The 26,775-nt window shown below is 42.4% G+C and overlaps 1 protein-coding gene across 1 annotated transcript in view; it reads left to right on the plus strand.

Annotated features, from left to right (window-relative positions):
* Positions 1 to 12,974: 12,974 nt before the first annotated feature.
* Positions 12,975 to 26,775, plus strand: part of LOC112253091 (muscarinic acetylcholine receptor M3) — a 102,513-nt gene continuing 88,712 nt past the window's right edge. Inside the window, exon 1 of the mRNA XM_024425002.2 lies at positions 12,975 to 13,343. The gene's annotated coding sequence lies outside the window, so the exon portion shown is untranslated. The remainder of the gene's footprint in view (positions 13,344 to 26,775) is intronic.

The raw sequence follows: 26,775 nt of genomic DNA on the forward strand, positions 1-26,775 counted from the left end.
TACACCTCCAATTGACTCAAATTATGTCAATTAGCCTATCAGAAACTTCTAAAGCCATGACCGTTTTCTGGAATTGTCAAAGATGTTTAAATGCACAGTCAACTTAATGTATGTAAACTTCTGACCCACTGGAATTATAAGTGAAATCATCTGTCTGTAAACAATTGTTTGAAAAATTACTTGTGTCATTCACAAAGTAGATGTCCTAACCAACTTGCCAAAGCTAAAGTTTGTTAAAAAGATATTTGTTGAGTTTTATTTACTCCAACCTAAGTGTATGTAAACTTCCGACTTCAACTGTATACTATAGTAATTAATATGGTGTTTTTGCAGATTGTAGTATACTGTAGTATTTACTGTAGTGTTTTGGCAGACTGTAGTATACAGTAGTGTTTTTGTGGACATTACTGTAGTATCTACTGTAGTTTTTAATTATATTTGATATAGAAACCTACTGGAGAAATACTAAAAAAGCAAATGTTCCATAACCTGTAGGTAGGTATGACTGGGGTCTGAATGGATTGTTCAGAGCTTCTGCTTGTTTCTATAACCTGTAAGTAAAACAACATACTTTATGGTGTATACTTGGCATGTAGGTTTCTCACCTATGGGTGCCACAAATTGCAATGTGGGGAGGGGAACGGGCAGGGTATATGCAAATGGTATCTACTACAGTCTTAAAAAAGTGCGGTGTTCTTGCGGACTGTAGTGTTTTTGCGGACATTATTATTGTATTTACTACAGTGCTTTTTGTTTACTATAGATTCTACAGTATACTGCAACATTCTGTAGTAAGTACTACACATGATCGAGGGATAGTACAGTGTGTAGTATAGTATTCTATAATAGTTTACTATAGAATTTTTTAGTACGTATTCTACAGTAAACTGTAGTATTTTTTATGTGGGAGTATCAACAACATCTGCCCACTCCTCATCTTCCTGTCTGGATGTCCAATTCAGAATTAATCAAGAATCCAAGAATCTGTTCTGGAGACAGAACGGATGAGAATCCATGTCTTTGGCCTTTGAAGGTTTCAGATATAGCGAAGAAAAATAAATAAGAAATTGTCCTTATTAGGCATACACTTCTATCTAATCTATCTGTCTCTCTGTCTCACACACACTTTACCCCTTCTGAACACTTGTCTTTTGAAGTGCGCCCAATGAAGAGCCTCTGACTTTCTCCCTTGTTTAGTAGCTAATCAGCTGAAGCTGTGTGTATAATCAGGAAGGGGAATAGTCAATGTGAGGGATTCTGGGGTTGGAGACGGTAGGAGCGAGCCAATGAACATCTGGTGAACAGGTGTTACGGTAAGACACACTGAGTCCCATAAGGCAGCGCATTTCAAAATACATGTGTTCAGAAGGGGTAAGGTGTGTGTGAGACAGAGAAACAGAGATAGATCTTCCTGTCCGGATTGGCGCCCCCCTCGGGTTCGTTCTGTGGGGTAGATCTTCGTTGGCTATACTCTGCCTTGTCTCAGGGTAGTAAGTTGGTGGTTGAAGATATCCCTCTAGTGGTGTGGGGGCTGTGCTTTGGCAAAATGGGTGGGGTTATATCCTGCCTGGTTGGCCCTGTCCGGGGGTATAGTCGGAAGGGGCCACAGTGTCTCCCGACCCCTCCTGTCTCAGCCTCCAGTAATTATGCTGCAATAGTTTTTGTCAGAGGGCTAGGGTCTGTCTGTTATATCTGGAGTATGAGTTACACATGGAGTAAAACAAACATACAGTCAATAATACAGTATAAACAAGTCTATATACGATGTGAGCAAATGAGGTGAGATAAGGAGGTAAAGGCAAAAAAAGGCCATGGTTACAAAGTAAATACAATATAGCAAGTAAAACACTGGAATGGTAGATTTGCAGTGGAAGAATGTGCAAAGTAGAAATAAAAATAATGGGGTGCAAAGGAGCAAAATAAATAAATAAATAAAATAAATACAGTAGGGAAAGAGGTAGTTGTTTGGGCTAAATTATAGGTGGGCTATGTACAGGTGCAATAATCTGTGAGCTGCTCTGACAGTTGGTGCTTAAAGCTAGTGAGGGAGATAAGTGTTTCCAGTTTCAGAGATTTTTGTAGTTTGTTCCAGTCATTGGCAGCAGAGAACTGGAAGGAAAGGGGGCCAAAGAAAGAATTGGTTTTGGGGGTGACCAAAAAGATATACCTGCTGGAGTGCGTGCTACAGGTGGGTGATGCTATGGTGACCAGCAAGCTGAGATAAGGGGGGGCTTTACCTAGCAGGGTCTTGTAGATGACATGGAGCCAGTGGGTTTGGCGAGTATGAAGCGAGGGCCAGCCAACGAGAGCGTACAGGTCGCAATGGTGGGTAGTATATGGGGCTTTGGTGACAAAACGGATTGCACTGTGATAGACTGCATCCAATTTGTTGAGTAGGGTATTGGAGGCTATTTTGTAAATGACATCGCCAAAGTCGAGGATTGGTAGGATGGTCAGTTTTACAACGGTATGTTTGGCAGCATGAGTGAAGGATGCTTTGTTGCGAAATAGGAAGCCAATTCTAGATTTAACTTTGGATTGGAGATGTTTGATGTGGATCTGGAAGGAGAGTTTACAGTCTAACCAGACACCTAGGTATTTGTAATTGTCCACGTATTCTAAGTCAAAGCCGTCCAGAGTAGTGATGTTGGACAGGCGGGCAGGTGCAGGCAGCGATCGGTTGAAGAGCATGCATTTAGTTTTACTTGTATTTAAGAGCAATTGGAGGCCACAGAAGGAGAGTTGTATGGCATTGAAGCTTGCCTGGAGGGTTGTTAACACAGTGTCCAAAGAAGGGCCAGAAGTATACAGAATGGTGTTGTCTGCGTAGAGGTGGATCAGAGACTCACCAGCAGCAAGAGCGACATCATTGATGTATACAGAGAAGAGAGTCGGTCCAAGAATTGAACCTTATGGCACCCCCATAGAGACTGCCAGAGGTCCGGACAGCAGACCCTCCGATTTGACACACTGAACTCTATCAGAGAAGTAGTTGGTGAACCAGGCGAGGCAATCATTTGAGAAACCAAGGCTGTCGAGTCTGCCGATGAGGATGTGGTGATTGACAGAGTCGAAAGCCTTGGCCAGATCAATGAATACGGCTGCACAGTAACGTTTCTTATCGATGGCGGTTAAGATATTGTTTAGGACCTTGAGCGTGGCTGAGGGGCACCCATGACCAGCTCTGAAACCAGATTGCATAGCAGAGAAGATATGGTGAGATTCGAAATGGTCGGTAATCTGTTTGTTGACTTGGCTTTCGAAGACCTTAGAAAGGCAGTGTAGGATAGATATAGGTCTGTAGCAGTTTGGGTCAAGAGTGTCCCCCTTTGAAGAGGGGGATGACCGCAGCTGCTTTCCAATCTTTGGGAATCTCAGACGACACGAAAGAGAGGTTGAACAGGCTAGTAATAGGGTTGGCAACAATTTCGGCAGATCATTTTAGAAAGAAAGGGTCCAGATTGTCTAGCCCGGCTGATTTGTAGTGGTCCAGATTTTGCAGCTCTTTCAGAACATCAGCTGACTGGATTTGGGAGAAGGAGAAATGGGGAAGGCTTGGGCGAGTTGCTGTGGGGGGTGCAGTGCTGTTGACCGGGGTAGGAGTAGCCAGGTGGAAAGCATGGCCAGCCGTAGAAAAACGCTTCTTGAAATTCTCAATTATAGTTGATTTATCAGTGGTGACAGTGTTTCCTATCTTCAGTGCAGTGAGCAGCTGGGAGGATTTGTTCTTATTCTCCATGGACTTTACAGTGTCCCAGAACTTTTTTGAGTTAGTGTTGCAGGAAGCAAATATCTGCTAGCCTTGGCTTTTCTAACTGCCTGCCTGCTCCGCGTTGGCAGTAAAACAGGTCCGGATAGGTGATTGTAGGCCAGGAGTGACTGATGGAACTCTTCAGCTGGCTAGCTCCGAAATAATTGATGTTTGCTCCGGAATCGACGTAAGCCGATAGTCACACGCATAGCAGCTAGCTAGCTGAGAGATCCAGGTATAAATGTCCAGAGTTAGCGGTTGAAATCCGGGGACATGGAGAGAAAAATAGGTCCGGTGTGTTCCGGTCCGAGCCGCGCCGTACAAAACAGGCGATAGATTTTCGAGCTAAAGGATAGCTGATGACCACAAACCGTGGTTAGCTGAATACTAACGATTAGCCAGTAAAGAAGCTAACTAGCTTCTGATTAGCTTCTGGTTAGCTTCAGGCTAGCTTCTGGATGAGCTTCTGGCTAGCTTCTATGGAGGATTACAGATTTGAGGTAAATAAATTTCTTTTTTTTAAATATAAATTGGTGAGGCGGGTTGCAGGAGAGTGTTTTGAAGATGAGTTTATGGAAAATAAAAAATAAATATAAAAATGTATGCGAGGAAAGTTGTATATATATATACGGGACACGACAAGACGAGGACGAGAGAGAGAGAGAGAGAGAGAGAGAGAGAGAATAATTTAATTCAGTAGTATTATCTTTAGATATGTTCTATACGACTGATGGTGCTAATTAATTAGCTAATTGTATTAGTGTAATTAAAATGCTATGTGATTTGTACATTGAGTCAGCGCAGAAAAGTTCAGCCATAGGGGGCACAGGGTCACGTGCACCTTCAGATTTGTCCTTTTTTTAAATTACCCTCCCCAACATTTTTTGGGGGGGAGGGTAATAGCACTAGCCACCTAACAATTTTCTGAAGTTGTCTTTAGCTAGCGCAGATAGGTTCCCAATCTCCCTACCCAATTTCAGGCTATCAATCAAGTTATAGTAGGTTGCTGGCAAGGTTTGTAGACTTTAGAAAAGCAAGCAATTACTACATTTACTGAACAAGACTCACATTCATTTTCATCCTTTACCCAGATTTGAGTGGAAATGCAGAGAAGCCTATTTAGTTTCTTTAAAAAAATAACCATCAGTCAGGATGATTACAGACATCTCAAGAGGAATGCTGAGATTCAGAAAAATATTAATATTATTTACATAGAATTAAGCATAATGATGATGGCTCTAGATACTCCCAGTCGATATTCACGTCATAAGAAGGAATTATCCTCGATCACGTCCACAAATTGAGGAAAACAAACATTCTTTCCCATTGACCTCCTTTGTAAAAGAGCCAACTTCATCGTCCATTTTTAGTTATACAGATATTACAACACATGCCGAAAAGCTGCTGTGTTGTTCAATGTATATGTTACCAGGTCAAAATTCCTGACCTACGGTTTGCAATGCTCCCACGTAGGTACATAGAGACTGCGAAAGAGCCCTGTTGCTTCAGGCAATTCGGCGAATGGAAAATGGAAAATGTAGGCGACACGGTGTCCAAGTATGCTACACGTAACTATGTGTGTGGAAATTCTTTAATCACAGGCGATACATTTAACTTGTTTAGTACAGTCAGTTTGTAACCCCGTTCACTACTTGTAGCTGGATAGTCCATTTGTTTGTGTTGTTGGTCTTGGCTAGCTTATTGTTCTGGTCGGTAACTAGCTAGCACTCACGTGGCTGCTTTCACCATCATGAACAGGGGCATGAGGGAAGCCCTACAATATAATGTTTCCTAAGTAGTGAGAACGCTTCGGAGCAGGCAATATTGAAAAGTCATCTTTAGACATGTTGTACTTTTTAAAATAGTTATTTAATGACTAAAATAAGCAGACAACAAGAAAATTGCATTTGAAAAAGGTCACTTTTTTGCTGTGAGGCAATGGGGTAACCTACTGAAGGTAAACACAGGTTGTTAACCCCACAGGTGGGTAAGGCCTTCAACGTTCTATCTAATATTGACTGGGACTATTGCAGGTGTTTGAAACACAATTCTCCAACTAGTCCCCCTCCAGACCAACCCCCAGTCACACTCACATACTTTGTGCCCCCTCAGATATTTGGGGTTTATGACGTCCCTGTGGTAAGTGGTTGGTGTTATGACGGTGACCATTACAGCTGGGTTTTAGATGATAAGAGGCAACAGTGTGGAACTGGGCTACAACAGCCTGTTCTGAGAGCTTCATGTTGAGCTCAACATGGCATGGTGGGACACAGAATTGAGTACCGCTACTGTTTGTATTATTTTAAAGATGCATTTAGCACTACCAAGCTATAGTTGGAATGAACCTACAGTATTAAATCTTAAATAAATATGTTTTGCTTTGGGCTGTGCTATAGTGTAGGGTGACACTCTGTTCAAGGTTGAGGTTGCTTCCTGCAATTATCCTCATGTTGTTCTTTATTTGTCCACTAACTTGCATTGATGGATTAGGTTTAGGGATTTCATATGACATTCTATGGTCTCACCTTGATTTTCAAAGTGAAAATATGCTTTCAAATGTGCTTTCAAACCATACACAAATGTTTTGCGGCAGCCATTTGAAGGAAGGTAAAGTAATCTGGCCCTCAAACCATCACGGTCACCTAATAATCCCCAGTTTACAATTGGCTCATTCATCCCCCTCCTCTCCCCTGTAACTATTCCCCAGGTCGTTGCTGCAAATGAGAAAGTGTTCTCAGTCAACTTACCTGGTAAAATGACAGATAAATGAAAAATAATCCACTTTCTATTACGATTAAAGGGGAGAGAACGTGACAAAAATAAGTATGATTCAGGTGAACCCACTCGCTCTCTATAGTCATTAAAATATTCAGAATGTTGAATGGCCATAGGTTTCATAGACTTTCTTGACACTGTGAGTCATGGTGATTGTATCCATGTCCGACATTGTAAGGGTCCCATGCTATAGGCTTCCTGAACAAGCTAAGTAGAACTGTGGATTGTAATTCCCACTACACCTTTCCAACAAATGAAAATCGTTGAGTCAATTCTTAGTGATTTACCAATTTGGCTTCATGTTGATCCCATTATGTTTTATTGTGAGGCTTTGCTCCTTCCACTTTAAAAATCAGTGCATGGTTTACAGCTTGCTGAATGAAAATGTAGGAAATTGATTAGATGTTCACAGATCAATAAGATGTGAATTGTGAATCAAGAAAATGTGCTGAATACCATTTATGACGGATGGGACCCCTGAAAAGGGGAACAATGCTCTGTGATTATGCACATGCAGACTAAAGTGTCTGCTAGGATGTGACAAGCAGAATGAGTGGACTGAAAATCAAGTCAATTCATACGATTATTCCATCAAGCACCGAACAAAGATAAAACGCTATATAGCCTCAACACATGGTTAAAGCTATCATTTTATATTGTGAATGATCAGTCCATGCATAGCTCTGTTTTTTAATTTGAGAGTGTTTCCATTTCTCCAGCTCGGTTCCTCAGATTTCTACCAAAACAGTGGCGGGGAGTTCGCTTTGTTATTGTTTTAACAGATAATTCCTCCTTTAAAGTTTTTGTGAGCACAATGTATAATGCACCCATTGAGAAAGTGTGCCTGACAGTCAGTCAGTATTCAGACATGAATCATACCGACTTGTGATCAGTGTTTGAATGGGACTCCCATCCCATAGTAGCGCTCTAATAGTACCCTGGACTGTATGTCTGGGTGTGTTCCCAGCTCTGCTTCATGTCACACATTATTATTAACCCCCGGGCAGGCCTTTGATAGCTGGGGCTACTGTCCTATAGAAGGCCCTTACAATCAGAGCCCCCATAGAAAACAGAGAGGTCCTGCAGAAAGGGAACTCTCTGAAGCTCACGAAAGCTGCTTGTATGCTAACGGGGATGACATGGAAAAGGATCAGAGAGAGAGAGAGAGAGAGATGAGAAGTAGAGGGGGAAAACAGTAGTGAGTGAAAGAGAAAGTATGGTAAGTAGAGATGGAGAGGAGGAGAAGTGTCGGAGAGAGACTGAGTCAGTAGGGCACTGTCACTATGATGGAAAGTGAGAGGGCACTGTCGCTATAATGGAAAGCGAAAGGGCACTGTCGCTATGATGGAAAGCGAGAGAGCACTGTTGCTATGATTGAAAGCGAGAGAGCACTGTCGCTATGATGGAAAGCGAGAGAGCACTGTCGCTATGATGGAAAGCGAGAGGGCACTGTCGCTATGATGGAAAGCAGGAGGGCACTGTCGCTATGATGGAAAGCGAGAGGTCACTGTCGCTATGATGGAAAGCGAGAGAGCACTGTCGCTATGATGGAAAGCGAGAGGGCACTGTCGCTATGATGGAAAGCAGGAGGGCACTGTCGCTATGATGGAAAGCGAGAGGTCACTGTCGCTATGATGGAAAGCGATAGAGCACTGTCGCTATGATGGAAAGCGAGAGGGCACTGTCGCTATGATGGAAAGCGAGAGGGCACTGTCGCTATGATGGAAAGCGGGAGAGCTCAGACAGAAAGGAGAGGAGAGGATATGTACGGAGAGAGGTTGGAGAGAGAAACAAAGACAGACACAGAGATGGATCAGAGCAGCTTTGGTTTAGTATTCTGGTCCAACAGTGAAATTCAATAACTCATATCTCATATTTACAAATTATGCCAAGGACATACAGCAGCTATCCCTTGCCTATGAAGGAATAATTATTTTTCTAAAAATACATGCCTACCAAATTGGATGCCCTCCACAAAATAAATGCACTGCTCAGCGAGCATTCTGAAAGGGACTTTAATTGTCACAATAAGGTGATGTTATTAATATTTGGTATACCCTGTATACTTTAGAAAGTTAGATACATGCTTTTTCTTTTTAATCTACAAATAACATACAGAGTTTGAGTCAGAAGTTAACATACACTTAGGTTGGAGTCATTAAAACTAGTTTTTCAACCACTCCACACATTTCTTGTTAACAAACTATAGTTTTGGCAAGTCGGTTAGGACATCTACTTTGTGCATGACACAAGTAATTTTTCCAACAATTGTTTACAGACAGACTATTTCACTTATAATTCATTGTATCACAATTTCAGTGGGTCAGAAGTTTACATACACTAAGTTGACTTTAAACACCTTTAAACAGCTTGGACAATTCCAGAAAATTATGTCATAGCTTTAGAAGCTTATGATAGGCTAATTGACATAAATTGAGTCAATTGGAGGTGTACCTGTGGATGTATTTCAAGGCCTACCTTCAAACTCAGTGCCTCTTCACTTGACATCATGGGAAAATCAAAAGAAATCAGCCAAGACCTCAGAAAAAAAATGTGTAGACCTCCACAAGTCTGGTTCATCCTTGGGAGCAATTTACAAATACCTGAAGGTACCACGTTCATCTGTACAAACAATAATACACAAGTATAAACACCATGGGACCACACAGCTGTCCTACCGCTCAGGAAGGAGACACATTCTGTCTCCTAGAGATGAACATACTTTGGTGTGAAAAGTGCAAATCAATCCCAGAACAACAGCAAAGGACCTTGTGAAGATGCTGAAGGAAACAGGTACAAAAGTATTATTCATCCACAGTAAAACGAGTCCTATATTGACATAACCTGAAAGGCCACTCAGCAAGGAAGAAGCCACTGCTCCAAAACCGCCAGACTACGGTTTGCAACTGCACATGAGGACAAGGATCGTACTTTTTGGAGAAATGTCCTCTGGTCTGATGAAACAAAAATAGAACTGTTTGGCCATAATGACCATCATTAGGTTTGGAGGAAAAAGGGGAATGCTTGCAATCCGAAGAACACCATCCCAACCGTGAAGCACGGGGGTGGCATCATCATGTTGTGGGGGTGATTTGCTGCAGGAGGGCCTGGTGCACTTCACAAAATAGATTGCATCATAAGGAAGGGAAATTATGTCGATATATTGAAGCAACATCTCATGACATCAGTCAGGAAGTTAAAGCTTGGTCGCAAATGGGTCTTTCAAATGGACAATGACCCCAAGCATACTTCCAAAGTTGTGGCAAAATCGTTTGAGGACAACAAAGTCAAGGTACTGGAGTGGCCATCACAAAGCCCTGCCCTCAACCTATAGAAAATGTGTGGGCAGAACTGAAAAAGTATGTGCAAGCAAGGAGGTATACAAACCGTACTCAGTTACACCAGCTCTGTTAAGAGCAATGGGCCAAAATTCACCCAACTTATTGTGGGAAGCTTGTGGAAGGCTACCCAAAACGTTTGACCCAAGTTAAGCAATTTAAAGGCAATGCTACCAAATACTAATTGAGTGTATGTAAACTTCTGACTCACTGGGAATGTGATGAAAGAAATCAAATCTAAAATAAATCATTCTCTCTACTATTATTCTGACATTTCACATTCTTAAAATAAAGTGGTGATCCTAACTGACCTAAGACAGGGAAATTATGCTAGGATTAAATGTCAGGAATTGTGAAAAAACTGAGTTTAAATGTATTTGGCTAAGGTGTATGTAAACTTCCGACTTCAACTATACAGACGTATGAAACTGGCATACATATTCTCTATCAGCCACAGACGGAAATATTTAGCGGCACACAACTTTTATGATTGTATACCATAGTAAAATAGGATGACATATGATAGTGATTTTACCTCATAAATATAATATATGCTAATTATGTGATCATATGCACTGATTGACAATGAACATATACTGCTTTGCTTCACTATACTCTGATGATTCTATGAAGAGTGTGTTCTTGTGCCTAGATGTGAGTAGTGCTGAGCATATTCTCATCACAACCAAAGTTCAAACATGGCTAACATGCTGACCACACCGCTTGCATCGTGTGCTGGAGCATTGCAAAATAAATTTACACATACATGTTATTCAATCATTGCACCCACAGTGCTTGCGTGCGCCAACGAGCGTCTGTATTGCCAGGCGTTAAAATAGATGTCAGTTCTTTTTGTGATGCTGAACGCAGTGCAAGTCCTGCCTCTCCCATCTCCTCATTGGTTTATAGAAGCAGATACCCACGTGCCATCTCCTCATTGGTTGTCCCCACGTCGGTGATTAAAATATATGAACTGTAGTCGGTCAATCGTGGTAATACACCTATGAAAGTTGATGCCAATCGCCATATAAAATCCAAAGAAGACAAAGCCTGGAAGGAGGAGAGATGACTAGAAACGATTTGGTTGGCCGTTTTAAGCGTGGATTAATTGTCGGAGTAGAGGACCTTGTGCATTTCAGGTAAAATAACAACTCAACGTTTATATCCCAGGACAAATTAGCTAACAACAGCAAGCTAGCTAAATAGGACACATTAGCTAGCAACTGCAAGCTAGCTAGCTAAATTGCCATACATGCTTAATGCTTTTCGATCTGTCCCCAAATGAATATAATTGGTTCAGAGTTTGTTTTGATATTTCAACCTGATTGTCGTGATCACGTTTGGTGTGGGGGGACAAAATCTATATGCGCACGATGGCGCATGCGCTCGTCCGGTTTGGGTATGGTGTTAGAGGAAATTATGTTTACCATTACAGTGGCAATGCCATATTACCCTCTATTTTACAGATGAATGAGTATCATGAAAGCCACCAGGATGACACTATAAAAGAGTATTGAAGGAGGGTAAGCTCCTGACCTTTGTTGTGAGGTTACAGACAGTGGGTCATATTTGTGTCCATACAAAAACACAATACTCCACAACCCCGAAAGAAAGCCTGGACTCCGTTGCACAATGACAAGAGTGTGTGGAAGGCCACTGGTCCAACACTTTTGCCTCTGACCAAATGACCTGCCATAGCAATAGTGGGCATGGGTGTAAAATTGGAAAAGTGTGAAATTGAAGGATGATGGGCTCACAACCTAATTTTCAGCTCTAGAGTGGGAAGGGGGGATGGTCAATTATCTTTCTTAAGGCAAGGGGAACCTCAATTTAAAGACTAAGTACTTTCTACCATGTAATCTGATAGAGAATAACTAATGAGCATTATGATAAACCTATTATTTATTACAAATGCAGCTGCAGCAATCAATACCTTGTTTGCATCTTTTTTGGGGTGTAGTTTTTTATAAATTTGTTTAATATTTGTCCTTGTTCTATTGTACTTTCTTTCTTTGTTTTTGTGTTTGTTTCTTTCTGGTATCGCTTTCTTAAATCTCTACAAGCATACCCACAGGATTTACCTAAAATCTAGGGACTATCTGAGCACATGGTGAAGTGCTCACTCCAAAGGGCTCAGACACACCAATAGCGTTTTCTGGCCACTTAGCACCTCTGAAAGTAATTTGTGAACCGAGTGCACACCGATTATCACCAATGTCCGTTTCACCATCATGTTGCTGATTAATGTTGCAGTGTACCATTGTCATATTCTCTGAAATGACAGAAAATGTGATAATTATAATATTTGGAAATTGTTTAGTTGTGTCATTTACTGTTACACACCATACGTCTACAGCGGCTGGTCCCTAAAACACAGCGCGATGAACTATTGGCAGATGAACGCTAACGTTAGACCGTATTTGTTGCAATGTGTGCGAGCCTTTAAATATACATCGCTCAATGACCTGAAGAGTCAGCCCACATACAGCACTGCACTGTCTCAACATGTCACACCCGCGCACGCGCACGCACACGCACACGCATGATGATGACGATGATGATGATACGGTGTTTATCAGAAATTATATTTAGATTATATAATTTAACCATGGCTATACATTAATTTTGTCTGATTGTCAAAGGAATATAGAACTTCTGAATTTAAATATGCCGGTGGGGCTGGGCAACAGTCTACGCTGGATAAATAAGTAGGGCGAGAGAGCCCATTCCCCAAGTCTCTGACAGTATTTATAATTGGTTTACACATTCCACAGCGGATTAACATTCACTTCTTGTTTGTGTTTTAATCAATCAATTAAAACATTTGGTTTGGCTTCCTGTCTTGCACATGCTCGTGTCAAACCACACTTAATCATATCTAGTGTAAATAGATCGTTTTATTTCAACGGATTCATGTACTAAACACTAAATTACTGGAAACAAGGTTGTGAGTGCCTTGGACACTGCAGCTTTGTTATTATGTTCACCAAAAAAACAAACATTTGAAAATATGAATAGGATGGTAATTACAGGATAGTAATTCAACGCACAATACGTGTCAGTCCTCGCATAATTTAATCACTGTATCAAATGTTTCATCCACTAGAAATCCTTGCATTCCACACAGAGCTCCTGGAATGATCAATGAATTCTCGATAAAACAACGGTTGTGCCACCTGCTGGCACGTCATTGTCCTCCTGGCCAATCACACTAATGTACCCGGAGAGACACTTCCCGTGCGCTCCTGGAGATTCCACAGCCTTCCGTGATTAGTGCCCGGTCCTTGGCGGGTACGCTGACCCGGGAACAGACTACAGTTAAGCAAGGCGCGAGCGGCAAGGCTGGGCACACTGTCCGAGGGCTTCAACGACTTTGTTTGGACTGACCTATGAAACTGTGGCGAACTGTGGACTGCGTCCTTATGCCAAATATATCGTCCTCGGCTTTATCCGTCAATTAATACCGTTGTTTGTAAGAGGTAAGTACACATGTGTGAGTAATATTACAACGTGTGTTTTGTAAAAATATTTTATTTTATTAGGTTATATACTTTTTTTCTTGGTCACGGTTTCTTGAATTTCTTTCTAGTAACGTTATATGCATAACGTTAGTTGTACGCAGTTTCACCATTATGTTGCTGATTAATGTTGCAGTGTACCATTGTCATATTCTCTGAAATGACAGAAAATGTGATAATTATAATATTTGGAAATTGTTTAGTTGTGTCATTTACTGTTACACGCCATTTTATAGTGTCTACATTCTAATATCGCTCTTTTCTAAGTTCGAGGAAGCAAGTGCTAGCGCATATAGCTATAGCTTTTATTTTAATGTGCTGACGTTACACCCCAGCATCCTCTACTGCAAACTGGCCCTTGAAAATAAATGAAAAAATGTTGATGCCTCGCTTCATCATTTAATTTCCTTGTATTCGTGCATGATAGTTATGTGCATTGTTAGAGAAATGGAATTGAATTGTGCCCTTACATGGCATGTGGCAGCTTTCATGTATTGTGGTTACTGTTTATTTACAATGTCCAAAAATGGAAAGGCAAAGGAATGTTCCTTTTTTACTTGAGGGTACTTTGACGTAGTGTCAGATAATGTCAAGCTTTATAGCATTGGTAACAAACTATGTAATCTACAGCCACCCCAGTGGTATAACTATCGTATTCAAGCTTTATATAGGTTGTTTAAAGATATTTTTACATTATTCCAAGCCAGATGTTTCACTCATATGTTTAGAGGCTTAAATCATATCTGCTTGCCATTATTTGGGAATTGTTGCATGATATACAAACTGTCAGCTATACCTGGAATGTGTTTGAGAAAATATGTATTTACATGCAGAAACTGAGCCAGTTGACTGAATATTAGAGGTACAGGTTTTGTGGTTTGGTATTTGTTACAGTTGCTATACTGTAGGTAAAGTGGCTTTGGCCTATAGATGGAAGGTGCCATGGGAATGTTGCGACAGCCTGAGATGATCATTGTTGACTAGATACAGATTCTACCCCAGATAATGTGATATAACCAAAGATTTTTGGTGTCCATTACTGGCTGTTACAGGAAAGCCCAACATTTTTTGTTCTCGATTTGGCCAAAGTGGTATCTTATAAATGTCCATGTCCAGTTGCAGGTGGTTCGTTTGAATTTAGTCACCCACCTATCTCCATCAATAAGATAAGATTTGAAATAGGCAAGATGGTGGCGTATACATTGTTGGATTACTTCATGGAGCATTTTCAAAAATTCAAATTACTGCCTGCAACTGGACACAGACATATATTTATAAGGTAGTTCTTTCGGGGTGGCAGGTAGCCTAGTGGTTAGAGTGTTGGGCCAGTAACCGAAAGATTGCTGGATTGAATCCCCGAGCTGACAAGGTAAAAATCTGTTGTTCTGCCACTGAACAAGGCAGTTAACCCACCGTTCCCCTGTAGGCCGTCATTGTAAATGAGAATTTGTTCTAAACTGACCTGCCTAGTTAAATAAAGGTTAAATAAATAAGAAAGTATCACAAAATATCTATAGCGGCGGTTTGTATGGGGCTTTCCTGTAACGTCCAGTAATAGACACCAACTATCTTTGGTTATATACTCTAAAAAGAAAAGGTTCCTGGAGTATCCTTTAGGGGTTCTTCAAATTGAAACTGTTGGGGAACCCCTATAGTTCTTCAAAGAACCCTTTGTAATGGATCCTCAAAGAACCTTTTGGGGTTAATTATGGACATACCGTGTCCATAATGTAAAGGCCTATGGGATATTAATTGAAGAGCAAAGGGAGGAGGATGGTAAATGTGATCTACATAACATACCAATACCAATTCACATACCTTTGTATGCCTCCTTGTCTGTATACCTGCAGAGAGACACAAAGGTGAGCAGTTCAATCATCTGCACCCAATACAGCTAGCCTTCAACATATTCTTATAGCCTACATATTCTTACCTCTATGTTAATTGATTGAATTGTGTCCATTCTATGTTTTAGAAAGTTTTGCATAAATATGAAAAGATAGATGCTATCATCATAAAACAATGTCAATTTAGATCATACAAGGGACTAACAAACCTTACCTTAAATTGAGGAGATCTTTACATTTTTCAGTTAAGTGCCTTCACCTGCTGTCCTTTCAAATTCAAATCGAAATATTTCAGTTGGGCAGTTAGGTTCCTGCAAGAACCCCCACCAACTAAGGAATTTCCTCGATAAACCCCACCTCCTATGGGGTTCTTGGAAGAACCTTTTGGGTGCCATTTTCAGTGCCAAGAACCCTAAGGTTTTTCAAAGAACTTTGAGGATTTTAGAAGAACCCTTGTTGAACCCCTCATTTTTAGTGTATCACATTATCTGATGTACAATGTGTAGCTAATTTCTGACATGTTTTCATGGTGTGGTACTGAAGGATATACTGTACAACGGGTGGGTTTAATCCTGGATGCTGATTGGTTAAAACCATGTTCCAGTCGGTGTCTATTCCAGAAGATAGCACCGGCTAAGGCAATGAGGTTGAAATGCTTACTTACTGTTCCATCTCATTGCGTAATCCACGGTCTCATCATCCCAACCAGGCAATTTATAAACTTGATCTCCACTGTAAGAAAGCATATAGACATTCTCTTCTTTCTTTTGGTTTTCAACAGCAGAGATTTGTATAAACCTCGCTATCTGTCTCTCCAACATTTGCAACATTGTTTCAATATTGAAATCTCCAGCTGGCCCATAGTAATAAACATGTCGGGAGTTAGGATGAGACAGACAGGCAACTTCTTTCAGCCAGTTGAAATCATGAATCAGCTTCATTTTTATGTATATAGACAAGGAAATGTCAATATAAATACAGGTCAAACAAAACAAAATGCAGATAGTTTGCTGTTTTTCCAGCAACCTGGGAGGAGGGGGGCTAGTGGTGGCTATTCAGCAGCCTGATGGTCTGGGGGTAGAAGCTATTGGCCAGTCTGAAAGCTTTTGCTATGATGCTTCTATGCTGCCTTTGTCTGAATGATGGAAGTGGGGAGAACAGGGCGTGGCTCGGGTGGCTGAGGTCCTTGATCTTCTTGGCCGTCCTGCGACACCTGGTGTTTAGGCAGGCAGTGTGCACCCAATGGTGCGTCCGGCTGAGCGTACCACCATCTGTAGAGCCTTGCGGTCAGCAACCAGGTTGTGATACAGCCCGACAGTATGCTCTCGATGGTGCTTCTGTAGAACACTATGAGGGCCCTCGGGGACAAGCACGATAATGCCCTCGAAGCCCGTGTTTGGAGGATATATTGGCATGTTTTGGTCATTATCACTTAAATAATACACCCTTTGATGGCCTTTGTGGGGCTGGTTAGCCAATTGTTGCTCAGACAAACTGCATTGCTGTTCTTGCTGTAAAGGTGAACTTTTCAATGCATTATAGTGAAAAGATTTCAGTCCTTGACCTACTTCATTGTAACCATACAGGTTCATTGTACTGTATATTGGCACAATTGTTGCATGTATTTGTGTTTTCCTGAGGAAATATGAGGGAGTGTGAAGGTCTCAAACTACTTTCCTTCCCAATTGCATTTTTGTTACAAATCCTAAACCACACAGGCGTATCTTGAGGAAAGGTCTCATTCATGTTCCAATTATTTTATGGTACATTGCAGGAGGAAGCTCTGTCTACTTTTAGAGCAGCAGTTTTGGGCTTACTGCAGTCAGATGGCCAGACACATCATCTATTTCACTCATTGAGCTTAATTAGTCTTCATCTTTATGTTAAATCCACTGTAATCCACTTTCCCAGGACTTCAGAACAGACCAGGACAGAGTGGCTATATTTAGACAGGCCACCACTCATTCCATGCCACTGCTTTTGTTTGTGACATCTCTTTTCAGATAGAAAATCTAAGGGCAATCTTGCTTTGTTGGAAAACTCCTCAGCTATTGGGGATATTGCTTTTGAGCACTTTGATACAATTTCCAGGTAAGGGCAAAAGCATTCTGGGAAATTTAGATGGAATGGTTCAATGGGAAGAGAACTCTGCAAAGAGGCGGTTAGGTTGAAATACCTGTGAAGTATTGGAGAAGGTGTTGAAAGTCTCTGCAGATCATTCCTTTATTGTAAACACATGTATCACGTATGAAGACAACGTCGAATTAACCTCTTTGGGGCCACCTGGCCAACATCCGGGGAAATTGCAGAGCACGAAATTCAAAATACAAAATACGTAATATTAAACATTCATGAAAATACAAGTGTTATACATCAGTTAAAAACTCAACTTCTTGTTCATCTAGCCGCTTTGTCAGATTTCAAAAAGGCTTTACGGCGAAAGCATACCATGCGATTATCTGAGGACAGCACCCCGCATACAAAAGCATTAAAAACATTTTCCAAACAAGCAGAGGCGACACGAAAGTCAGAAATAGCGATAAAATAAATCATTTACCTTTGAAGATCTTCCTCTGTTTGCAATCCAATAATCAATCCTCAGGTAGACTAATATGTAAATAAAATATGAAATTTGAGACAGAGAATAGTATGTTCATTACTGGAGATAAATAACGAAGTGCGCACCCTCACCGACGCGCGCCACAATACTACAGCCAAAATGGGAGACACCTAGAAAAACTACAAATTCTAGCTAATTTTTCAAAAAACAAGCCTGAAACTCTATCTAAAGTCTGTTGACATGTACTGGAAGTCCTAGGAACTGCAATCTGGGAGGTATTCCTTTGATATTCCCAGATTGATTCTCCTTGGATTTTCGCCTGCTATATCAGTTCTGTTATACTCACAGACATTCTTTTAACAGTTTTGGAAACTTGTGTTTTCTATCCAATACTACCAACTATATGCATATCCTAGCTTCTGGGCCTGAGTAACAGGCAGTTTACTTTGGGCACCTCAGTCATCCAAACTTCTGAATACTGCCCTCTACCCCGAAGAAGTTAACAATGGTTTAATAATCCAACAGGGGCAGGCAATAGACAGGTCAAGTCAGGCAGAGGTCAGTAAACCAGAGGTGGGGCAATGGTACTGGACGGCAGGCAGGCTCAGTGTCAGGGTAGACAGAATGGCCAGGCAGGCGGGCTCAGAGTCAGGACATGCAAGGGTCAAAACCAGGAGGGTGAGAAAAAGAGAGACTGGGAAAAGCAGGAGCTCAGACACAAAAACACTAGTCGACATGACAAACAAGATGAACTGGCAACAGACAAACTGAGAACACAGGTATAAATACACAGGGGATAATGGGGAAGATGGGCGACACCTGGAGGGGGGAGACAATCACAATGACAGATGAAACAGATCAGGGTGTGACAGTACCCCCCTCCCCTCCCACCTGGTGTCCTACCTGGGCGCATACCTGGTTGACCGAGGTGCTGGCGGTGGAAGTCGGCGATGAGGGCTGGGTCCAGGATGTCTCTAGCAGGGATCCAGCACCTCTCCTCCGGGCCATAACCTTCCCCAGTCAACCAGGTACTGGAACCCCCTGCCCCGACTCCACCCGGAGGTGCAGGTTTCGGGTGGAGAGCCATACACTCTGCGTGGAACAGGGGTCCGGTGGCAATCCGCTTGTCGCCTATACCTGGAAGTGATCTTCAGAGTGGCCCGGGCTCTCTTCCAGGTACGGCGATAGTGGTGGATGAACATCTGGGCAGAGGGATTGCTGACTTCCTCCTCTTGCTCGGGGGAGAGCGGAAGCTGATATCCCAAGGAACACTCGAATGGCGAGAGACCCGTGACAGAGCAAGGAAGGGTGTTGCTGACGCCAGGCGGTAGGGTTGGCGGAGACTAGGCAGTAAAGAGTCGTCTCTAAGTCCTGGTTAGCTCGCTCCGACTGGCCATTGGACTGGGGGTGGAATCCCGGAGGACATGCTGGCCGACAACCCATTGAGCAAGCAGAACGCCTACCAGAACCGGGACGAGAACCGGAAGACCTCCTTGGCCGAGGGTACTTTGGGGAGAGGAATGAAGTGGCAGCTTTGAAAAACAGGTCGACCACAGTCAGGATGGCAGTGTTGCCCTCAGACAGGTGGAGACCGTGACGATATCCAGGGATATATGGGACCAGGGACGTTGAGGGACAGGCAGTGGTTGGAGAAGACCAGCCGGAGTTTGCCGAGGAGTCTTGTTCTGTGCACAGACAATGCAGGCGGCGACAAATGCGAGAACATCCCGAACCATAGTGGGAGACCAAAACTTTTGTCGCACGAAGGCCAGGGTCTGACGAGAGCCCGGCTGACAGGCAAGCCTGGAGGAATGGGCCCACTCCAGGATCACGGAGTGGACAGCATCAGGCACAAACATCCGGTTATCGGGCCCAGCCCCCCCCAGGGTTCGGCGGGGATCGCTGCACCTCTCGGACCTGTTTCCCTATATCCCAGCTGAGTGCCATCGCCAGGCACGAGGTGGGAAGCATGGTCTCGGGCTCTGGGGTGGTAACCGTGGGGTTATAGCGGCAAGACAGGGCATCCGGCTTGACGTTCTTGGACCCTGGCTGGTAGGAGAGGGAAAGCTGAACCAGGTAAACAGCAGGGCCCATCTCTCTTGCCTGGAGTTGAGGAGCTTGGCGGTGCCACCCCTTCCTAGCTGGGGCCTCCATATCCTCCAACACCATCTTCACCGCGAGATGCTCCCAATTCCCCACATCGTAGTTCCTCTCAGTGGCGTTGAGGTGGTGGGAATAGAAGGAGCAGGGATGCAGCTTAAGGTCCAGGGCAGAACGTTGGGACAGAACACCCACCATTCCGGCATTTCCGAAGCATCGGCCTCCACCACGACCTGAGGGGAAGGGTCAGGATGAACCAGGATAGGAGCAGTGGTGAAGCGCTGTTTAAGGTCAGCAGCAGAGGACCACGTGAATGGAACCTTGGTATAGTAGAGGTGAGTGCAGACAGCGGAAGGCAAGTGTCCTGTAACCCCGGATAAAGTGTGATATAAGTTGGCTAACCACAGGAAGCATTGCAGCTGCTACCTGGATGTAGGCTGAGGCCAATCCACCACCGCTCTCACCTTCTCGGGATCCATCTGGACACTTCCAGCAGAGATGATGTAGCCCAGAAAGGGAATGGTAGAACGATGGAACTGGCACTTTTCCGGCTGGAGAACCTGTCGGACGTGGAGCACTTGTTCTTGGTGGGAGCGGGAGAAGACGAGGATGTCAATGTAGATGAAGACGAACCGGTTCAGCATGTCACAGAAAACATCATTCACCAGAGCGTGGAACATGGCAGGGGCGTCGGTGAGGCCAAAGGTTGTTGATCAGATATTCGTAGTGGCCACTTGCCGTGTTGAAGGCAGTCTTCCACTTGTCCCCCTCTAGTATCCGCACCAGGTGGTAGGCGTTTCGTAGAAAACAGTGGCCCCCTGGAGCGGCTCGAAGACCGAGGAAATGTGTGGTAGAAGATAACAGTTCTTCACAGTAATGTGATTGAGTCCCCGGTAGTCAATGGATGGCACAGGGTCTTGTCCTTTTTCTCCACGAAGAAGAAACTTGCACCAGTGGGAGAGGAAGCGGAGCGGATAAATCCTGTTTCTAGGGATTCCGCAATGTAGGTCTTCATAGCCTTGGTCTCTGGTCCTGACAGAGAGTACGACTTCAGATAATGGGCGTGGCAGAATGGGCGTGGACCATGATAGCACCCGTAGACCAGTTGAGGAGGGGATTGTGTTGCTGGAGCCAGGAGAATCCCAAGACCACGAGAATCTGAGGGGACTTGATGAGCAGGAATTGAATGGTCTCACTGTGATTCCCTGACACACGCAGGTTGATGGGAGTGGTGATATGGGTGACCCGACCTATAGAGCGCCCAATCAGCACTCTAGCATCCATGGGAATGGAGAGGGGCTGAGTGGGGATGTTCAGCTCGGAAGCCAGTGTGGCGTCCAAAAAGCTCTCATCGCCCCCAGAGTCAATGAGGACCCAGAGAGATGTTGACTGGTTTCCCCACAACAGAATGACATGAAAAGGGGTGCGAGTAAGGGAAGCAGAAAAGTTTTCCATATGGCCCACCAGGTACCGGATGACAGGCAGGCTCAGGGTAGGTAGAGGTCAATAATCCAGAGGTGGGGCAAAGGTACAGGTCAACATGCAGGCTCAGGGGAAGGCAGAGTGTTTAAGCAGGCGGGCTCAGAGTCAGGACAGACAAAGGTCAAAACCAGGAGGACGAGAAAAAGAGAGACTGGGAAAAGCAGGAGCTGAGACACAAAAATTCTGGTTGACTTGACAAACAAGACGAACTGGCAACAGACCAACAGAGAACACAGGTATAAATACACAGGGGATAATGGGGAAGATGGGTGACACCTGGAGGGGGGGGGTACAATCACAATGACAGGTGAAACAGATCAGGGTGTGACAAAATGGTTGGTGGTTCATCAACGTAGTAGCAAAATGCTCAAGGATCCACCCATGCAATCGATATGAAAGATCCGGAAGATAGCATAGTATGGTGGCAGGTATCCTAGCAGTTATAGTGTTGGGCCTTTAACCGAATGGTCGCTAGTTTGAATCCCAGTGCTGACATGGTGAAACAGCTTTTGATGTTCCCTGAACAAGACACTTAACCCAAATTGTGCCATGGTTGCCGTTGATAATGGCAGACCCTGGCTGTGACCCCACTCTCTGGGAGTTGGAATATGCAAAAAATAAATGTAAAATATAATCACCCACCTAAATATTATTCCATGAAAGTCTATAAAAATATCCCTGTTGGCATAGTGGATGAAATCAATATTAACTGACTGACTAGCAAAATATCCCAGTTTTTTTCAAACTGGTCTATGGTATATTGCCTGTTGTAAAACAATGATCAATCTGGTGTACAGTATACCCTTTTCTTTACAGAGTCTCAGTAGTGTACTTAGACCCCGAGGGCATGATTGTAGCGAGGCCTTGTCTGTCTGTGCTGTCTCTGCTCATGCTCTCACAAGGCCTGCTTAGCTTCACAGAAACTGGGAAAATAGACATTGCATCCAGTAGCATGTCTTTCCCCTCCCATATCCCAAACACATTTCAAAACACACAGCCTAGCTACGTCTGCAGCCGATGTATGGGCTGCATTTTAAAAGAGCAATGATTACAATGGAGTTTAATGCACAGTTTTACTGCATCATTAACAACTTCAGACAATGAAAGGCCTCCTATAGTCAGGGGCATTCAGTGTAGGCTATAGTTGATTGGACTATTGATTAGTTAATTAAATTGTTTTAGTAGTTGCAAAGTGCTTATAATTCATTGACCTTTACCTCCAGGATGTGACTTGGTGTGAAGTGTACCCTGGGCTTATAGTTAAGGGCTTTTATGAGAGCTGTTAAAGGAGCTTATTTTTTGTATTGGCATATAGTACTGTATATACAGTTGGCTACTTAGAGATCCCCGACCAAAGTCAGATAATGAAAAGTGTTCAATGGGAAGATTTTTGGTAAAATGGGAAAATGCATTATGGTAAGAGAGTGGATGTCATCAATCAGGACATTTTATAGCCAATGTTTTCCTTCAGTTGAAATCCCCACATTTCTTTGAGAACAGCACATCCAAAACAGCACATTGGATGTGCTGTTTTAACTGTAATGGAGACATTCCACAGTGCTAGTATTCATATTTCTATATTTATCAAATGTAAGTGTTGAGGACTGGTCCCTTCAGGCAGCTCTTCTGTGCTGATGCCTTTCTCTTTCTCTGATAGTGCGAGTCGAGGGAATGTTGATTCATGGTTAATATACTGTATGGAGCCCTTTTTTGTGCCTGCTCTGTCTCTTCTATGTACATAAATCAATAAGGCCTAGCTGTCCATCATTTTGTGAGGAAGAGAGCAAGAGAGGTGTAGAAGGAAAGAGATAGAAAGGGAGAGAGGGAAAGAGGGAGTGAGTGAGGGACAGAGAGAGGGAGTAAAAATAAGTGAGAGAGGGAGAGGGATAGACAGACATACCTGCTGTACCCTGGCCTTATATGACAGCCTGTTAATCCAAGGCAGCCTCCACTCCAGTCAAGGCGAGTCTAGGGCCAGGCAGCTCCACTCCAGGCAAGGCGAGTCCAGGGCCAGGCAGCTGTGTGTGGAGGGATAGGGTACAGAGAGAGGGTGGAAATGAAAGGGATAGAGTTAGTGGAACAGACAGAGAAGGAGCGCGAGGTGGTGAGAGCAGCAGAGGGACAAAGCAAAAACACTGACAAACTCTCAATTACAGTGATTTGCTACTGTGTTTTCATCAAACAAGCAGCTGACTGTATTAGATGGTTTGTTTATTATTCTGAGCTAATGTACTGGCTCGCAATACTGATATGATAAAATATTACTTTCCAAATGAAACTTCAATAGGTTGTTTCTTTTACTTCTTTGTGGCATACTAGTCAGTCATATTGTTTTGGCTTTTTTTACTCCAAACAATTGTTGCATACAATTCTTTTCTCTGGGTATATTTCCAAGTAGGAATAGCAAAGTTTATTTTCTGAACGTCTCTTCAATATTTCCTTTGTGAGATGTACTGTAGCGTAAGCAACTAATTTGATCAAAATGTGCGGAAGATAAAACGGTGAAAAACCATGTTCAGTGTCAATCCATGGGTTTCCCATTTGGGTTGTCTTTTCTCCTTGATTAAATAAACACCCAGTGTTAATCAGGCTGCCCACACACCCTCGTGTCTCACACAATAGAACCATCTAGAACACACATCTACTGCTTTGTGAGTCATCAGCTTAGAGGGAGTCAAGCTACAAAGGAAACCAGTGACAAATGGAATTCTAAGATAATGAGCTTTAAATTTATTGAATTGTTCCCCACAATGAAATCGGGGCAGGGACTGTGGGTCTGTCTCCGTCCGTTCGTTCGTACGTTAGTCACACGCGATATCTCAGACAACACTGGCCCGATTTTCACAAAACTTGGGTGAATGATGTGTCTTTCCATAGAGATCCGGCATTTTACACTGATTACACTGATTGGTCAAATGGTGGCGCTATAACAAGAGATGAAAATCATACTTTGAAAGGTCATGCTCCTAACCCCATTTGACCTAAAGTCATGGCATTCGGTACATAGGTACATCGGTACATCCCTCTTCTCACAAGGAACAAATTTGCCTCAGGGACCCAGAAGTTCCGCCATGATGGATTTACCACCCAATTTGAATTTTGTGAAAACACTTCTGGCACTGAATGACTATGTGGCATTTATGGACAAAGGTCTCAGCGAAATATTTTCCAGACTAGTACCTAAAACAACATGGCCGCTATTGACCAATAAATATTCACATGGGTGTGGTCTGGCACATAAATAAATGTAAATTAGTCAAGGATATTGGTATTGCAACACAATTTGGTACACATGTTGCAAACACTGTCAAGACTTAGCATATGCAAGAACATTCATATTGACCAAACAGTGGCACTATAACGGGCACATGTTTATATCTTTTGATCTGTTTGACTGAGTGTGAAACTTGGCACACATGCTGAGGGATGTGAGTCTAGCTAACCCACGCGATATCTCAGAGATAACTGGGCACAAATTTGACGAAACTTGGGTGAATGATGCATCTGGCCATAGAAATCTGTAATTTACAAAATTACATTGATTGGCCCAAAGGGGGCGCTGTATTATTCATAGGGGACAACATGTTTACTGTTGTCTTGTATGTTATTTCGAGTAACGTTTAAAAAAAAAAAATTAACTGTAGCTTATAATTCAGAGTTTTCAGTTTATTAGATGTTGAATTATTCCACAAGACTACATTAAATATAAAATCATTAGGTTTTTGTCAAACGAATCCAGGAGAATCTGTAGCAGAGTTTCTTTCAATTAAGCTGTGGCATATTCAATTTGAAACATGTCTCCTGCTTGTTTTCCTCGTTGCCTAGCTGTGTTTGTTTCTCTTCACCTCTCTGGTTCTTTGATGACACAACTCATCAACCACATCTTCAGCATGTCAAACATCATTTCAGACTGCTAGAATGCATACCTGAATTACATTTTCTTCACAAGTTTTTGCATTCAATTTAAAAAAAATTGTCTATTGAGGTGAAGTGTTTTGTTGATAGACAATGATTCATTTATGCACCTTCTGCACTAGACATTTCCTAATATCTGTCTTGTCATGTATTTTGTGGAGGAAGAAAGTAAATGTCCAGAGAAGGAAAGATGCACAATATTGGATTAGTCCACAGAGCATTTGATCATTACTAGGGTTGCAAAGGGAGGGTATATTACTGGAAACTTTCTAAGGTTACCAGTAAACTACCAGAATTTGGGTATCTTTCTGGGATTTTAAGCAATTTATCTCAAGACATCTAGTGCCACTTTTGCGTATTTCAGATTATCACAGGTGTATGTAATTATCTCTGGCCTTCTCTCTGGCCTTGTCACATGCAAAACACATAAAATAGACAAAAAATAGAATGAAAAGGCTGTAAAACATTATCCTAAATATAAACCATCAACTAAGTGAATACCATTGGTATTTAATATGCGGTTTTAACCATGAAATATATTTAATTTTAATTTTATACACTTGTATTTATTTTACTATAGCAGTATGTATTTGTTGTTAAACTGGTGGCAGTTGTGAACAAATCAGTAGTTGGATGAGTTGCAGAGGTAACTGAAAATAATGCTTGTTAATTAGATGCTTTTTTCATTAATTAGGCTGTTTTCTCTTGAACCGTGTTGTCTGTCTATTAGAAACTCATGGATAATATGAATACAGATATAAAAACATGAATACTATGTATGCATCAAACATTTTTTACAAGTTATTTAAGTATAAATAAGCAAAATTACGATAGATGGCTGTATATTTTCTGTTAATTACCAAAATTACTGAAGATTCCAGTAACTTTGGTAAATTACCAGTAGCTTTGCAACCCTAATCATTACTATTCCTCTCAAAGGCTGCACAGTTTGTCTTGTCAAAGCCTCCATCGTACCTACCAGTAAGAGATAAGAGATATAGACAGTATGTAATATGCTCTCACTCCTTATGTCATGATGTCAATGATATTCAGTTCGGAAAGTTGTAGTTCTAGAAAGATGCGCAAGTTTTCAACTTGGAATTTTGATTTGGATGACTGTTCAAAATGATTTTCCCAGTCAGAGCGAGTTTTTAATTTTTTTAAATTCCCATTTGTTTTGAACACTGCAGTTTGTATTGTTCTCCCGTACTGTTCTCTCTGGGAGCATAAACCAACACCTGTCTAGAAATGTCACCGTGGCTATGTGTGATTGATATACATGCATGTCTATCAGTGCTACCAGGAGAGAGAGCCCTCTGGCCAACTCCTGGGAAGTACATTAAACAGGGAGAACTGTACCAACTAGCCTGGGGGCTTGGGAGATACGTTCACTTTTCACAAAGAAACAGCTGTAATGGGAGCATTGCATATGGAACTAGTTTCCTTCTCGTCATTGTAGCTAGCTATAAAGAAACCACTGTTTTTTTGT

The sequence above is a fragment of the Oncorhynchus tshawytscha genome, linkage group LG06, assembly GCF_018296145.1.
Source record: "Oncorhynchus tshawytscha isolate Ot180627B linkage group LG06, Otsh_v2.0, whole genome shotgun sequence".
NCBI lineage: Eukaryota > Metazoa > Chordata > Actinopteri > Salmoniformes > Salmonidae > Oncorhynchus > Oncorhynchus tshawytscha.